This window comes from Pinus tabuliformis, chromosome 6 (assembly GCF_031772625.1).
Source record: "Pinus tabuliformis cultivar Carrire ecotype Pingquan chromosome 6, CPIR1, whole genome shotgun sequence".
Classification (NCBI taxonomy): Eukaryota; Viridiplantae; Streptophyta; class Pinopsida; order Pinales; family Pinaceae; genus Pinus; species Pinus tabuliformis.
The window spans coordinates 905598278-905615824 of record NC_142292.1 but is presented as its reverse complement, the minus strand read 5'-3'; positions in this window follow the sequence as shown (position 1 = coordinate 905615824).

The following is a 17547-nucleotide window of genomic DNA, read 5'->3' as shown; positions in this document are numbered from 1 at the left end:
ATGATAAGGATTTGCGAAAATTTCTGCAATTGAAATATAACCTTGTTTCAATAATGTTGTCACTAGTAAGATACACGATGTGAAAATTTGTAAAAGTAATAGTTGTCTCTTACTTAGCTCCCCAGTCCACGCTATATGGAAAGTTCCACATAAACAAAGCTCTGCACATTGCTTATCTGCCCAAAGTCTTCTTAATTTTATTGAATTTTTTTATAACCTACAAAGAAGGAACATTGCAGAGTCCTGAATAATTTAATATATTGGAATAGAAATGATTTATGAGATGATGAATATCTACATGAACAAATAATGAGAGAAACAGTGAGGTTTTTGGATTATTGGTTTTTTATTATTGTAGTTAAATGTTTTGTTTGGGGCGCTTTTTACAATATTGTATTACCATGCCTATTCATGGCACTCAAAGTAGCAACAAGTTTATCTCTTAAAAATATGATTAATTTCATGAATTTAATAAGTCGTTAAAGCTACAATTTCAATAATGTCATTACTAGTACGATATATGATTTGGAAATTTGTAAAAGTAATAGTCATCTATTACTTAGCTCCCCAACCCATGCGAAGAAATAAACCTTAAAAATATTTACTAGACTTGTGTGGAGCTTTGCTTGTGTGAAGCTTTCATTGTGTGGAAAGCTCTACACAAGCAAAGCTTTGCACACTGCTTGTCTGCATAAAGTATTCTTAATTTTCTTGAATTTTTTTGGACCTACAATGGAGGAGTGTTGAAGACTCTTGAATCATTTAATATATTGGAGTAGAATTGATTTATGAGATGACGAAGATCCACATGAACAAATAACAAGAGAAATGATAAGGTTTTTTGTATTAATGGTTTTTTTTATTATTATTGGAGTTGTTAAATGTTTTGGTTCGATGCTTATTACATTGTCTTATCATACCTATTCATGGCACTCAAAGTAGAAAAAAATTTAACTACCAAAAACATGATTAATTTCATGAATTTAATAAAATGTTAAAGTTATAGTTTCAATAATGTCATTACTAGTGCAATATACAATCTGAAATTTTGTAAACGTAATAGTCATCTCTTACTTAGATCCCCAGTGCATGCTAAGAAATAAACCTTAAAAATATTTACTAGACTTGTGCGGGGCTTTTATTATGCGAAAAGCTCCCCACATTGCTTGTCCACATAAAGTCTTCTTAATTATATTGGAAATTTTTTGGACCTACAGTAGAGGAACGCCGAATATTCTTGAATAATTTAATATATTGGAGTAGAATTGGTTTATGAGATGACGAAGATCCACATGAAAAAATAATGAGAGAAACAATGAGGTTCTTAGATTATTGTTTTTTTTATTATTGGAGACATTAAATGTTTTGGTTCAACACTTTTTACATTGTATTATTTTTCGTTTCAAAAAAAATTCAAACTTGAACTCGAATTTCATAACTATGATTACACTCAACTCAAATTAATGTAACTCCCTATGTGTCAAAACAACAATTACTAGAATCAAATTAGTTTTCATTGCAACGTGAGACCCAAGAACAACATCCCACTTAGTTGGCTAATTGACGTAGTTAAGAGAGAGAATGTCTTGGAAGAATCTCAACAAATAGAAGAGCATGCCACTGAATAAGTTACCAATAATCAATAGGTACAAGAACAACATGTCACTTAGCTAGCTCATTGACATAGTTAAGAGAGAGAATGTTGTGGAAGAGGTTCATAAAATGGAAAGGCATGCCATTGAACAAGTTCCCAATAATCACAAGAAGCAGATTTGAGTTTTCCCAAAGCCTATAAATGTAATATATATCATATCGCTACTAAAAGTGCCACAGGAAGACCTTGGACATGTATAGGAGTTGACTAAATAATTCCTTTGGCTTTAAAAAGTAGGGGTAATATTATTGCATAGAATGGAATATCCAAAGGAGATGGGGAAAGTAGAAAAGACTAAAGGCCAGTGAACAAGCAGTAAGATTAATGCTCTTGGAAAGACAGAATAAAATCAAACCTAATAAGATAGTACATTGTTATACTACTCGAGATCACAAGAACTCACTTTTCATTCATTTATCTTTGTTTCATTTTGAGGAGTTTCAAAGAAAGAATCAATTGATTCTCTTGTTCCCTCCAATCAGCCACACGCCAACATCATTTAGTTAGTATCATACCCTCTACATAGGCATGTGGAACATAGGGATTAAAAGAAGAGATAGTGTCAATTCGTTCTCTAGCTACAAAAGATCCATATTTAGTGCAGCCAAGTTTTATCCCTGAAAACCCCATAAAAATGAATTCTGACTCCCTTGTCGTCGATGACCATTGCAAAGGAACTTAATCAATGCTCTTCCATCATCATACGTAAACAAAATAACAACACTCTTTTCAAGTCTCGACTACTTGATAGGAAATATAGTTTATTCTTTGAGTGCCTACCAAATGAGCAATACTAAAAAATAAATAAAGGTTCTTCCAACCACTTAACTAAGCCTTCATCCATCTTTATGCGAGAAAGTTGAGAAAATATAATTTGTGAGAGCATAATTCAAGTCAAATGACCTAGAAATAGATACTTGAGGAGTGGCATTCCTCTTGCCACTTTCAATAGAGCCTCCTTCCCAAAGAAAAACCCATGCCATAACTGGAAGAGCATAACCCCTTCCGCAAGACAAAAACAGTTGGAATTGTGTCTTACCATTACAGCATCATATCGACCTTTGGTTTTCATTTACAACCTAATTTGTACCGAATCCAACAACATGCATTTTCCCATCCGATCCAAATCTTTTCAACTTTTGAAATTAACCAACATCTTTTACTTTTGTGATGTTAAAATAATTGCATATGAAACAGTATGAAAAACCACATATGCATACTTTAAAGAAGAGGAAACATAATGGCGACCACCAAATCAAAGAACACACACACACATTAATAATGGAGTTCACCTAGTGTGGGTTACGTCTCCTATCCTGGTATCAAGAGTGGGGAGACCACTTCATTAAATGCCACAAAATGATGATGATGTACATGGTATATTCTTTTTCATTACAAGGTTAAACTCCCTCAACTAGAGTGACATGTCTCTCTATGAGAATTTCTCCTATAGTGACTCTCACTCATATGGGCCCTCTTTTAGCATGACAAGATAATAAATTCTCACATGACATGACATACAAGTATCCTTGAACATAATGTTAACAAGGATATCAACAACAAAGTCATCATTCCAACAAATCAAAAGAAAGACATGACATCACTACATCATATACCTCCACTTACAGGGATGGGTTGAAAATGCAAAGCTCTGTTGATGAAATTGACTGCATCATTGAACTCGTGGTGCGAAATCATGTTGAATGACTATAAAATTGGCCCCTTTCTAACACCATCAAAAATCTTGACCCTCGGGATTCTCAAAGATTCCTTCATGGAGATGGGTGAAAAATTCGTTGCTCAGATGAAAATTCTGAGCACGCCACTACGCTCCTTACCAAATTTTGAGAAAAATGACTATAAAGTCGACATCATTTTTCCTTTGTAAAAAAACAATTCCAAGGGAATCTATAGATTCCTCAACCATAAAAAAATATTCCTGCAAAATTTTGTCTCGAAAAATGTGCCAGCCATGGTTCCTCCTTAACTTTTTTTTCAAGTTTTCACCATCGGCCCTCGTTCTTGACCTCCTCTCCTCCATTCTATGGGCAAAAGAAATAATCACATTTACATAAAAAAAGTTGGGTGAAATTTTTAATGTCAAACCCATTTGGCCGTTGGTGAGGGGTTATATTTGGTGGATGAATTTCTTGGGCTCAAATCCATGGGCCTCCCCCATATGGCGTGGTGCACTATTTTTGTTCATTTTTTGGAGCTTAGTTTTTGTTGGGGGTTAGTTTTGGAGGGCCACCCATTGGTGGGCTGGCTGGTTAGGTCGGGCGAGTTCAAATTCCGCTGACCCTATTTTTAAATGGCGTGAGATTTTTTAAATGGCCTTTGGCCATATATATATATATATATATATATATATATATATATATATATAGAATCAATGTGGTAACAAAAGGGAGGGGTGGTGGCCCACTACCACATTTTTGTTTTATATTTTTTTGATTTAAAAAAAAACATATTGTAGAAAATTTCTTTGTTGATTTTTAAGGATTACTAGACAATTTAATGAGGTGACAAATTTTCTTGTTTCGGCAGCCGGAATCCATGCACCAGAAAATGCCAAATTTTTTTCCTCGTTAGTGGCTGCCACTAGGCCTAGTTTGAACAAAACTTTGAACTACCATAACTTTCACATACAAACTCAGATTGAGGTGTCATTTACGTCGTTTGAAACCTTGTGTCAAGGTCTTCGATCTGATCCTAGTTCCATTTCAATCCAACAACTATTATTTTTGAGATTTTTCAAAGCCACCTTTGAATTCTAAGCATTTTTGGAGCCACCTGGATCATTCATCCCCACTAAGGATCTTTTGGTCCTCCAAAAGCATGAACATAATCTGCAACTGTTGTGTTACATTGTCTTCACAACAAGTGTCTAGACATGTCACCCTTACTTCTCCTTCGCCCTTGTTTTTTGGATCCATAAGTGATTAACTGACACCTGCATCAACTACAAAGCTGTAGTACAATATTTAGAAACTACATGTTCAATTACATAACCAATCATGACCCAAGAATCCCCATACTTACCAAGATTTTATAGCACACACACTATGGTCAAGTTTACATCATCATAGAATCCAATATCCGAGTTATCAATAAAAGACAAAAACATAATCGTTGCTTTAATAAGTGATGGAAAACACATCATCAATTTTGAAACACATGATTTAAAAAATGTGGCCATGAAAAGCTACTATATTTAGTAAAACCATCTCTCGCTCATCAAAGTGAATGGGTCATCATCCTGGAGCTAGTTTGCTTGTTGAATAACTTTTCCAACTAGTTCCTGCATGGGTGTTTTTTCCTTGAGACATTGCTCTGGATGGAGCCTTCAACATGTGGCTCTTTGATGTCAATCTTTGTTGCAATGACTAAAAAAATTATTCTTCCTCCAAACCTACATAACCTTCTTCCCTCCCTGATGTGGAGAAGGTCTTTCATGTCTCGTCCTCTTTCTTGCTGCCATTCTCTTCCAGCACTTGGAAACCTCATGGTTATGCAAACCACAAAAACTACATGGTTTCCTATGCCATGATTTCTTCTCATAATTAACAATATGCTTGTAATCAAAATGAACTTTAGAATACTGAGACCTTTTATACCTCTTTTGATTGTCTCTGGTGCAACTCTAGTGATGCGAGCTTGCCTTAGCTCTTCCTCTATAATGTGCATTATCATGGGAGGATTGTGATGTGTTACAATCATCCTCTTTATCTGATGGCTTCCAAAATGCCTTGGAATATTCTACTACCTTCAAGCACCCTCCTTCAGTGTATCCCATCTTGGTAAGGAGTCTCAAATCAGTTCCTGAAATGGGTACCTCAAGGCTTCCAACAGAAATAACGTCATATGAAAATGAAATTAAAGAACGATCAACATTGTTTATCTCAGTTGTCGATTCTGAGGAAAGTGAGGATGGATTTTGTAAGCCTTCACTATGTTTTATCTTTTCCAAGGCCTCTTATGTGGCTCGTAATTGAAGTTGCAATCTCTGCTTCTCCTCTTTTTCTTCTCGTAGAAATCTCCTCAATTCAACATTATCTTCTTGAAGGCTCTGATTGACCTCATCATCTGAATGGTGAGAATACAGTGAAGAAGAATAACGTTCACTCAAGGGGGTAGATAGAGCATCTTCCTCCACTCTTTCTTCCTCTCGTTACTCTCTTTCCATCTTCTCCTCATGACTTGTATACATTAAATCTACCATTTTTTACATCCCGTAGAATTCTTTGTAGAGATCTTTGTCATCCTCCATTTTCTTTTTAGCTGCATGTTCAATCATTCACACTCGTAATTCACATTAGCAAGAAGAATGATCTGGTACCAAGCTTGATCCAGATCTTTTCCGCTAGTGGAATTAACCAAGATCTTTTACTTTTATGATGTTAGCAGAATTTCATATGAAAGAGTATGAAAAACCACATGTGCATACTTTAAAGAAGAGGAAATCAAATCAAAGAACACACACACATTGATAATGAAGGTCACTAAGTGTGGGTTACGTCTCCAGGTCCGGTGTCAAGAGTGGGGAGGCCGCTTAATTGAATGCTTCAAAATGATGATGATGTACATGGTATATTCTTTGTCATTACAAGGATAAACTCCATCAACTAGAGTGGCTTGTATCTCCACGAGACATTTTCCTATAGGAAATATCACTCATATGGGCCCTCCTTTAGCATGACAGGATAATAAATTCTCACATGACATGACATACAAGTATCCTTCAACATGATGGTAACAAGGATCTCAACAAAAAAGTCACCATCTCAATAAATCAAAAGAAATACATGGCATCACTGCAACTTATACCTCCACTTTTGGGGATGTCCTATAAATGAAAAGCTCTATTGACAAAATGGACTACACCATTGAATTTGTGGCGTGAAATCATGTCGAATGACTACAAACTTGGCCCCTTTCTAACACCGTCAAAATGTGGACCCTTGGGAATATCTAAGATTCCCCCAAAGGTTCCTTCCTGGAGATGGGCGAAAAATCTGTTGCTCAGATGAAAATTTTGAGCACACCACTGCGCTCCTTCCGAAATTCTAAGAATAATGACTATAAATTCGACATCATTCTGCCTTTGTCAAAGATCAGCCTCTAAGGGAATCCAGAGATTCCTCAAGCATAAAAGAATATTCCTACAAAATTTTGTCTCGAAAAACATGCCATCCCTGGTTCCACCTCGACATCCATATCAAGGTTCTGCCCTTGATCCTCGTGCTTGACCTCTTCTCCTACGTTTTGTGGCGAATGAAATAATAACGTTTAAATAAAAAAATTTGGGTAGAATTTTTAATGTGAAGCCCATTGGGTCATTGGTGAGGGGTTATATTTGGTGGGTGGAGGTCCGAGGGTCAAACCCATGGGCCTCCCCCATATGGCTTTGTGCACTGTTTTAATTCATTTTTTGGAGCTTATTTTTTGTTGGCGGTTAGTTTTGGAGGGCCGCCCATTGTCGGGGTTCAAATCCCACTGACCCTATTTTTAAATGGTGTGAGGTTTGCTTAAACATCCTTTGGCCATATTACATAGATATAATCAATATGGTAACAGATGGGAGGGATGGCAGTGGTGGTGGCCCGCCACCCCACTTTTTTTTTTATATTTTTTTATTATTTAAAAAAAAAATATTGTAGAAAATTTCTCTTCCAATTTTTAAGGGCTATCGAACAATTTAAAGAGGCAAGAAATTTTCCTTTTCTGGCAACCGAAATTCATGCTCTGAAAAATGCCAAATTGTTGCCTCATTAGTGGCTACCACTTGATTTAGTTTGACCAAAACTTTGACTATCCATGACATTCACATACAAACTCAGATTGAGGTGTCGTTCATGTCGTTGGAAACCTTGCGTTGAGATCTGAAATATGATCCCGGGTTCCACTTCAATCCAAAAACATTGATTTTTGAGATTTTTCAAAGCCACTTCTGAATTTTGAGTGTTTTTGGAGCCACCTAGATCACCATCACACAAGGAATTACATTGTATGTTAAGCCTCATTAATTAGCGATAAAAATTTTCCCATCACACAACAAATTACATTGTATGTTATGGAAAAAAAAAACCTTTATGTTGATCTAGTGTGTGCCCCATAAAGAAACTTGCTCATCTGTTAGATCTACTTCATGACATCTACATCTTGCATCCAAACATACACTTAGTTCACAAGATCAACAAACATATAGTAATAATTTTGGAATTTATTTAAAATCCATATGCATCTTTCAATATCTAAAATGAATACAAAAATAATTATCTACAATAGTCGACATTCACATATTATGATCTTAGAAAGCGGCTTTGTTGAAATCCGTAAAAGCCATTGAGACAACATGACAACACTGTCCCTCTTCGTTGCAAACTTTGATCTAAATATTATCAGAGGTCCAAAATGTTTGATTCCCTCATCCTGGAGTTCACAACCTTACTCAAGCAGTGGTTAGTCATTGAAGCCTCGCTCATCCCATGGGTTTCTATCAATATTTTCATTTGGAGCAGGAGGTCGCTTCTCCAACACCACGAGTGTCACTTGGATATTGGCTAACACGAGGAGGTGGGTTAGGGAATACATGAAACCTTACATTAACAATTAATTAATTAATATGATAATAGTGTTAATTCTCTCACGTGGAATGCAGAAAAGAACGATGCAAGGACATCTATCCTTCTCATTCCGCACATTCTATACAACTTTGTTCATTTATTCCGCACTATATATGAACTAATAAACAAATAGAAATAATTATGGTGGGCATAGAATCTACTTGTGCAGAGGAAGATTTCTCTGCACACCATCCTTCTGCATATTGTGCAGAAGTTCATTGTGTGGAGGACCCATGCACAATGAACTTCCACACAATGTTTTTAATGAAACAAATACACAAAGGTAAAGATAGACACTACATGAATTAACTTGAATTTGGAAATCCAGTTCACTCACTTGGATAACTAAGGAACAAATCCACCACCATACCTAGTGTAACTGAGAACCTTCTTCTCGATTCTTCCTTCTCTCCAGATGAGATTATCACATACACACAAGATGCATGTGTTATTCTTGGAGATGTGAGATCGGGGAAAATTTTAAGGATAGACATTTATCTGAAAGTTTAGAAACGTTGGTGAATCTTATTAATCCTTAATATGCAAATTGTAAAAAATTTGGTGATATTTTTGTAAAACTATCTGAGTTTCTTATGATTTTATATAGTCTCCATAAAATATTGGCTACAATGTTTAAGATACGATAGTTTTATAATTTAAAATTTGGGCAAATAACTTTTAGAAAAAATGGAAAATGGCGAGTCTTTTGTTTTTAGATTAAGCATGGAAAATTAGTCCACCTACAAATATTAGCCCCTAAAATTTTCCCTATGCGAGATGCATATGTTATCGAAAATATCACGAGAAATAGAGTACAAACCCATGGAAAAGTAATTTGACCATTAAATTCCAACACTAGATCACCAACATTATTAAGAAGTTTCAAAAATATTTTCTGTTTGAGTTATCCCCACTATAGCATTCCTTGTGAATAAAAATTCAGTAAGCTCGCCATACTTGTTAGAAATTTTATGCTTCTACATTGACATCCATCTCTCTCAGTATTCGTTGGAATACATTAAGGTTGTTTTATAAAGTATGCATTGTGAAACTTGTAATTCTTTTCTCCTATTTTATTCTTTGATGCATTGAAAAATAATTTGGCTATTAAATTGCAATGATAGGCCACCAGCATTTAGATGAATAAAAAAACAAAACATGAGAAACCTTGCATTGATAACAAGATAGATTACACATATGAATTGATGAAGGCCCATCCTCTTCTCCTATAATGTATATTTAAATGCTTGCTTCACATGAAAGAAGAAACCATAAGAGGTGTGGCGTATCACAAATCTCTGTTCATTATGATTCTTATAATAATGTTTAGAATGTTCCTAAATCTTCTTACTAAATATTGAAAGATAAGATCAACGTTGAAGTCATTTGAAAAACCATTAATGCTTCTTCTCATTCTAGTTCAATAACAAGTACAATAAAGGAGCTTATTGAGATGGAGTCATCAAATTATGAATCATTGAAATTAGAAATCAGATGCTTAAAATAATAATAATAATAATAAGAAACATTCAATGCCTCATAAAACAACTTGATCTAGTCAAAGAGTCACTATTCGACACTGAAAATACAAATTCAACTCAAGTTATACTATAATATGCTTATTGTCAAGCTTGGAAATGCAATCAATGGCAGTGAAACTGGCATAATCCTTGATTCCCTGCATTATGTTGTATGTCACATCTTTCCCCCATATGCTACCTTGATCATTCTCTGCATTATGTTTTATGTCACATCTAGCCCCCATATGCTACCTTGATCATTCTCTGCATTATGTTTTATGTCATATCTAGCCCCCATATGCTACCTTGATCATTCTATGCATTATGTTTTATGTCACATCTAGCCCCCATATGCTACCTTGATCACTCACCATAGTTGCAATAACCTCCCTTTTCCACAATCATTTTCTTTGCATGTGTTAGCAAAACCATTTTAACATTTTCTCTGGTGTCAAAAGAAAAGTTCCTTAGGTGAAACTGAAATTATATACAAAGATATTTAATTTTTATACATTTTTATTTCAAATAATCACATCGAATGAGGGCATGCGAAATTCATGTTCTCCAGAACTGAGACTGGATGCATTTTTTAATTAGAGATCTCTTTGAATTCAAGTTTAAATTTAACTCCATTTGATTCATTACCAGAGGTGGGGTGCAACCAGTACATAGTGAAGCTTCAAATTGGGCTTCCCCTCTGTGTAACATCAACTGAAGCAATGGGGGGCACTGGATGGTTTTCATTTTTTGTTTTGAGTGTGGTGTTAGCTATGGGTGTGGTGGAATGTGAAATCACACATGACCGTAAAGCTATCGTGATTAATTGGCAATGAAAAATTCTCATTTCCGAACCAAGGAGTACCGCTAAGGTATATTAATATATGGCCTTTTAATTCGAACTTATGTACATTTTTTCTCAAATATTGGCATTCATAAATGTTATCATTGATTTGTTAGGCTAATTCATCTCAATGATCTATTGCAGTACTGATGCCTAGCAATAATATGAGTGAACTTAATAGAATGTAGATTGGTTCCTTAGTTGAACATTGCTATATCTAGAAACCACTACTTTGCCCTTCATGAAAAGCTTCTATTGTGGAAATCCATTTGGCATTCCCTTGGAATGCAATTTCCTATTGATTGGACTCTTGGGCTTGGGCTTGTGCTTAAATGGCATATAAATAGTTGTTTTCTATTGTAGTCTTAGTATTTAACTGTGTCAGTTTACTAGTGTTGCATATGTGGCCGGATCTACTCAAGAAGGCTAAGGATGGAGGTTGGATGTCATACAAACTTATGTGTTGTGAAATATGCACGAGTCATCTCCTTGCAATGTATGACCTCTTTTGATACAATTGGGCATTATTGATATGTTAAGGTAGTATATAGGCACCCAGTTTCGATGGACTATAATGGGAAGGTGTATTCAGTAATAATGTGTTGGGAGGCTATTACTAAGATATTCCCTCGGTATAACAGTGAAGTGATTATCACATTGAGCCATCTCTTGTAATGTAACATAAAACAATTAACTGTGGACTAACCAATAAATGGGCAATGGACCTCCTTTCTCATTTTGTGAATTGTTGTATAATAATAATTATTGTGCAGAAGCTTTCATTAACATTGATAGTTTAATAATATTGAGTAGCCCCTTCATTGATAGTTTAATAAACATAGATCCATCTTAAGTATGGATTTAACATGAGCCAAGGGGATCAAGTTTCTTCACAACAAACTTTTTTAGAGTGAAAAATACAATGTGTTATTTTTTATTGTTTAAATTATATTTTCGAATGATAAATAGAGTATATATAGGACCAAATAAAAATTTTAACCATTGATATCGACATACTTTATTTAAATCTCTCGTTGAAATATTTTTGAAAAGTATGTTGAAATATTTTTTTAAAGTAAAAAATTTAAACATATGATTCAAACATTTTTTTACTTCTAATTAATTTACACCATATTCATTTTTTTTAATTATACCCGACATTATTTTTCTATTTAGAACATAATTTTTAATTTTATTTTTTATTTTAAAGGGGCACAGACGGATGGACAAACTTACACATCCCCTCATATTGGGTTGTAGAATGAGCCTCTCGACTCAATAATATTGATACTAGGGTAACTAACCATGAACTTGCTATGTTTTATTGCTATATATTATTATGCCCAAATTCAATATATATATATATATATATATATATATATATATATATATATATATATATATATATATATATATATATATATATATATACACACATGGACTGTTATATGCATTAAGCCATGATCTACTACATATATGGTTATTAGAAATCTTGCGAGAATGTTACGAACAATAAGTTATGAAAGTCATATAAATAAGTTGTGAGTTTTTTTACACAAAGAATCTACGACTTCTAGAATATTTATTTTTTATTCTTGGGTTTTTTCTGGTAATTCAATCATTGCATATTTTCACATTATTTATGATTTGATTAAGATAGAATATTTTAATAATAAGGGTGAAGTGAGATGTTGTATATGTATTTGTGGCTGACAATGAAATATAAGAGGAATGATAAGTATGACTTATGTTCCATTAATAATTTCATATTGTTCTCATATTTCATGGCCTCAAGTGCTTTGTTCATCCCCCCTATTGCTTTGTTCAGCCCCCTACCTACGTAAATGACCGAAAACGGTGTTAGTTCTGACATCATTGGGTAGAGAAGTAGCATAACAATGTTATAACAACATTCACAACATGACAAGATGGAAATATTCTTAACCATGGATATCCACCCTAAATTTACTGTGGATATTATTAACTTGTAAAAATTAGGCTTTGTTACAATACCACATGCCCGAAAAACATAACTTATTTCACAATCAAAATATTTTATAACAATACGAAAATATTCTTAACCATGGATATTCATCCCCACTTTACCATGGATATTATTAACTTGTAAATAGGCTTTGTTACAATACCATGGTCTAATACCATGGCTTATTAATACCACATGCCCAAAAAACATAACTTATTTCATAATCAAAATATTTTATCACAATATGACAAGATTCTTAAGCATGGACATTCACCCCCAGAGAGGTAAAACTTCAAAGAAAGAATGTCCTCTTTGCAAGGAAGAAATGAATAAAAGGAATAGGCCCATATTAGAGTAAATGCTAGAAGAGAGTAGAGCTTCATAACGATATAGTTTTGGGAAATATTATGACATCCCCTCATATTGGGTTGTAGAATGAGCCTTTTGGCTCAATAATATTGATACTAGGGTAATTAACCATGAACTTGATATGTTTTATTTCTATATATTATTATGCCCAAATTCAATATATATATATATATATATATATATATATATATATATATAAACACATGGACTGTTATATGCATTGAGCCATGATCTACTATATATATGGTTATTAGAAATATTACGAGAATGTTGCGAGCAATAAGTTACGAAAGTCATATAAATAAGTTGCGAGTTTTTTTACACAGAGAATCTACAACTTCTATAATATTTATTTTATATTCTTGGGCTTTTTCTGGTAATTCAATCGTTGCATATTTTCACATTATTTATGATTTGATTAAGATAAAATATTTTAATAATAAGGGTAAAATGAGTTGTTGTATATGTATTTGTGGCTGACAATGAAATATAAGAGGAATGATAAGTATGACTTATGTTGTGGAAGCTCTAGCTCTTGTGCCATTAATAATTTCATATTGTTCTCATATTTCATGGCCTCAAGTGCTTTGTTCATCCCCCCTACTGCTTTGTTCAGTTCCCTGCCTACGTAAATGATTGACAATAGTGTTAGTTCTGACATCATTGGGTAGAGTAGTAGCATAACAATGCTATAATAATATTCACAAGATGACAAGATGGAAATATTCTTAACCATGGATATCCACCCTAACTTTACCATGGATATTATTAACTTGTGAAAATTAGGTTTTGTTACAATACCACATGCCCAAAAAACATAACTTATTTCACAATCAAAATATTTTATAACAATATGAAAATATTCTTAACCATGGATATTCATCCCCACTTTACCATGGATATTATTAACTTGTAAATAGGCTTCATTACAATACCATGGTCTAATACCATGGCTTATTAATACCACATGCCCAAAAAACATAACTTATTTCATAATCAAAATATTTTATAACAATATAACAACATTCTTAATCATGGATATTCACCCCCAGAGAGGTAAAACTTCAAAGAAAGAATGTCTGCTTTGCAAGGAAGAAATGAATAAAAGGAATATGCCCATATTAGAGTAAATGCTAGAAGAGAGTAGAGCTTCAGAATGATATTTTTTTGGGAAATATTATGGCATCCCCTCATACTGGGTTGTAGAATGAGCCTCTCGGCTCAATAATATTGATACTAGGGTAATTAACCATGAACTTGCTATTTTATTGCTATATATTATTATGCCCAAATTCAATCTATATATATATATATATATATATATATATATATATATATATATATATATAAACACATGGACTGTTATATGCATTGAGCCATGATCTACTGCATATATGGTTATTAGAAATCTTGCGAGAATGTTGCGAGCAATAAGTTACGAAAGTCATATAAATAAGTTGTGAGTTTTTTTTACACAAAGAATATACTACTTCTAGAATATTTATTTTATATTCTTGGGCTTTTTTTGGTAATTCAATCGTTGCATATTTTCACATTATTTATGATTTGATTAAGATAAAATATTTTAATGATAAGGGTGAAATGAGTTGTTGTATATGTATTTGTGGCTGACAATGAAATATAAGAGGAATGATAAGTATGACTTATGTTGTGGAAGCTCTAGCTCTCGTGCCATTAATAATTTCATATTGTTCTTATATTTCATGGCCTTAAGTGCTTTGTTTATCCCCCCTACTACTTTGTTCAGCTCCCTGCATACGTAAATGACCGACAACAGTGTTAGTTCTGACATCATTGGGCATAGTAGTAGCATAACAATGTTATAACAATATTCACAACATGACAAGATGGAAATATTCTTAACCATGGATTTCCACCCTAAATCTACCATGGATATTATTAACTTGTAAAAATTAGGCTTTGTTACAATACCACATGCCTAAAAAACATAACTTATTTCACAATCAAAATATTCTATAACAATATGAAAATATTCTTAACCATGGATATTCATCCCCACTTTACCATGGATATTATTAACTTGTAAATAGGCTTCGTTACAATACCATGGTATAATACCATGGCTTATTAATACCACATGCCCAAAAAACATAACTTATTTCATAATCAAAATATTTTATAACAATATGACAAGATTCTTAATCATGGATATTCACCCCAGAGAGGTAAAACTTCAAAGAAATAATGTCCTCTTTGCAAGGAAGAAATGAATAAAAGGAATAGGCCCATATTAGAGTAAATCCTAGAAGAGAGTAGAGCTTCATAATGATATAGTTTTGAGAAATATTACAACATCGAACATGCAGGAGGGAGGAGCCACGAAGATTAATGTTTGTCATAGATCAAGCCCGCTACAAAGGTATTTTTTGTTAAGTAACATTAATTTCCTGACATGTCCTCACAATTCATTTCTTGGTGTAGCGGAAGCCTCACCTCCCTCCCACATATCTCTTCCTTGACCATCCCATTTGGGGATAATTTAAAGAAGTATTTATCAAATTTTAAAATTTGAATTATATATTTAATCATCTTATATATATATATATATATATATATATATATATATATATATATATATATATATATATATATGATGGGCACATATCTTAAATAAAAATATTATCAATGATGGGCACATGGCCTAGAGCAATTGGTGATAGAGTGTTCTATCAAGGCAATTTGTGGTGAAAAGGTCACTAGTCCAACACTCTATGGATACAAATCTAGCCATGAGTATGAGTTTGTGTGGCCTAGGTCGAGTGTGAGTCTTGAGTAATTTTGATGGCTTAATTTCCCCTTGGTCATAGTTTCTCAAGCCAATAATTAATCTCACTGAGTTATAGACAAACTAACTGAAAAAAAAAATAAAAATAAAAAAAATAATAATAATAATAATAATAATATATATATATATATATATATATATATATATATATATATATATATATATATATATATATATATATATATATATATATATATATATATATATATATCTATATATATATATATATCTATATATATATATATATATATATATATATATATATATACATATACATATATTATCAATGATCATTAATGACATTAACATGTCTCCTTTTAATATGAGTTTCTCTCTGTACAATATTCATTGATTCAAAGTAGTAAAAGAAGGCCTACAAAGATATATAAATATATTAGAAAAATAAAAATAATATTTTTTGAAATTCTACCAAAAATTTAAATGTTTAATAAACGTCAAAATTACAAATTAATATCCCCATACCTAGTGGTTAAAAAAACATCAATAATATACATTAAAACATAAATATCATATAATTATACACCTTTAAAAAAATAAAAACACTTTATTTCAAGCCCTCTTTGGCTAGTTGAATCAGACTTTATGAAGGTGCTCTCTTTGGCTTGGTGCAATTAAGTTGTGTGTTCTCCAATCTGTATCTCAAAATAAAAAATATTAAAGGGTGAAACAAAAGCTTAAAAGTGGATAAAATAATAGTAGAAATTGAAGAAAAGAAGGATAATATAGCATAAATCCAAGATATCCTCCAAGAGATGGAGCATAATCCCACAACAAAAGAAGTGGTAGTAGAGAAAAATAATACTTTTGTTGAGCTACACAAGGTACTTGTTGAAAAGTGTGCAACAAGAAATGCTTGTTGAGAATGCAACAAGATGATGGAGCTTAGTGAAAAGAGTCGCCTTCACTAAGTGGGCCCGCAGGCAAATTATGGCGCAAGTTCTATTTTTGATCACAGTGTGGATGATCACAGTGTGGGTGATCACAGTGTGGGTGATCACAGTATGGGTGATCATAGTGTGGATGACCACAGTGTGGATAACCACAATGTGAGTGATCACAATGTGAGTCATCAAAGTCTATTTTTGGACTGGCTGTCAAAAATAGAAAAGTCAAATATTATTGTGTCATAATAATATTTGGACTATAAATTTGATCTTATTCTCTTGGAGCACTTCAGGATGAGCTACGAATGTGGTACATGCAGATCCCAGAAGGAAATACGTGGTTACCTATGGGATGACTAATATTTGCATGCAGGACTTCAATTAGAACTCAAGTGAGTTGAGTTTAGTGGACTGGAGGTGCAGTTGATGGAGTTGTGTTCAGTTTAGCTTTGTTAAACTGGTTGTATTTAGTCTAATTGATCAATAGAATAGAGACGAGTTGGGTGAATTAGTTATTAATTAATTCACAAGTTATTAACTCATAATGCAACTATAGAATACATTAGTTAACTCAGTTGCATGTCAGTGCATGTTCAGTTCAGCAGGGACAGGTGTTAGAGGATCAGATTGCTATCAGTTGTGACTATAGCTGTGCATGATGATTTGCACAATCAAAGGGATTGAGTATGCCAATGAATTGGCCAATATCAAGAATTGTAGCTTGTGCTCACGTCCAATAGAGTGTGAGTGATTATTTGCAGGTCAAATACGAGTTTGGTAAGCCATTCTCATCAGTTCTTGAGCAGGTATTGAGCTGGAGA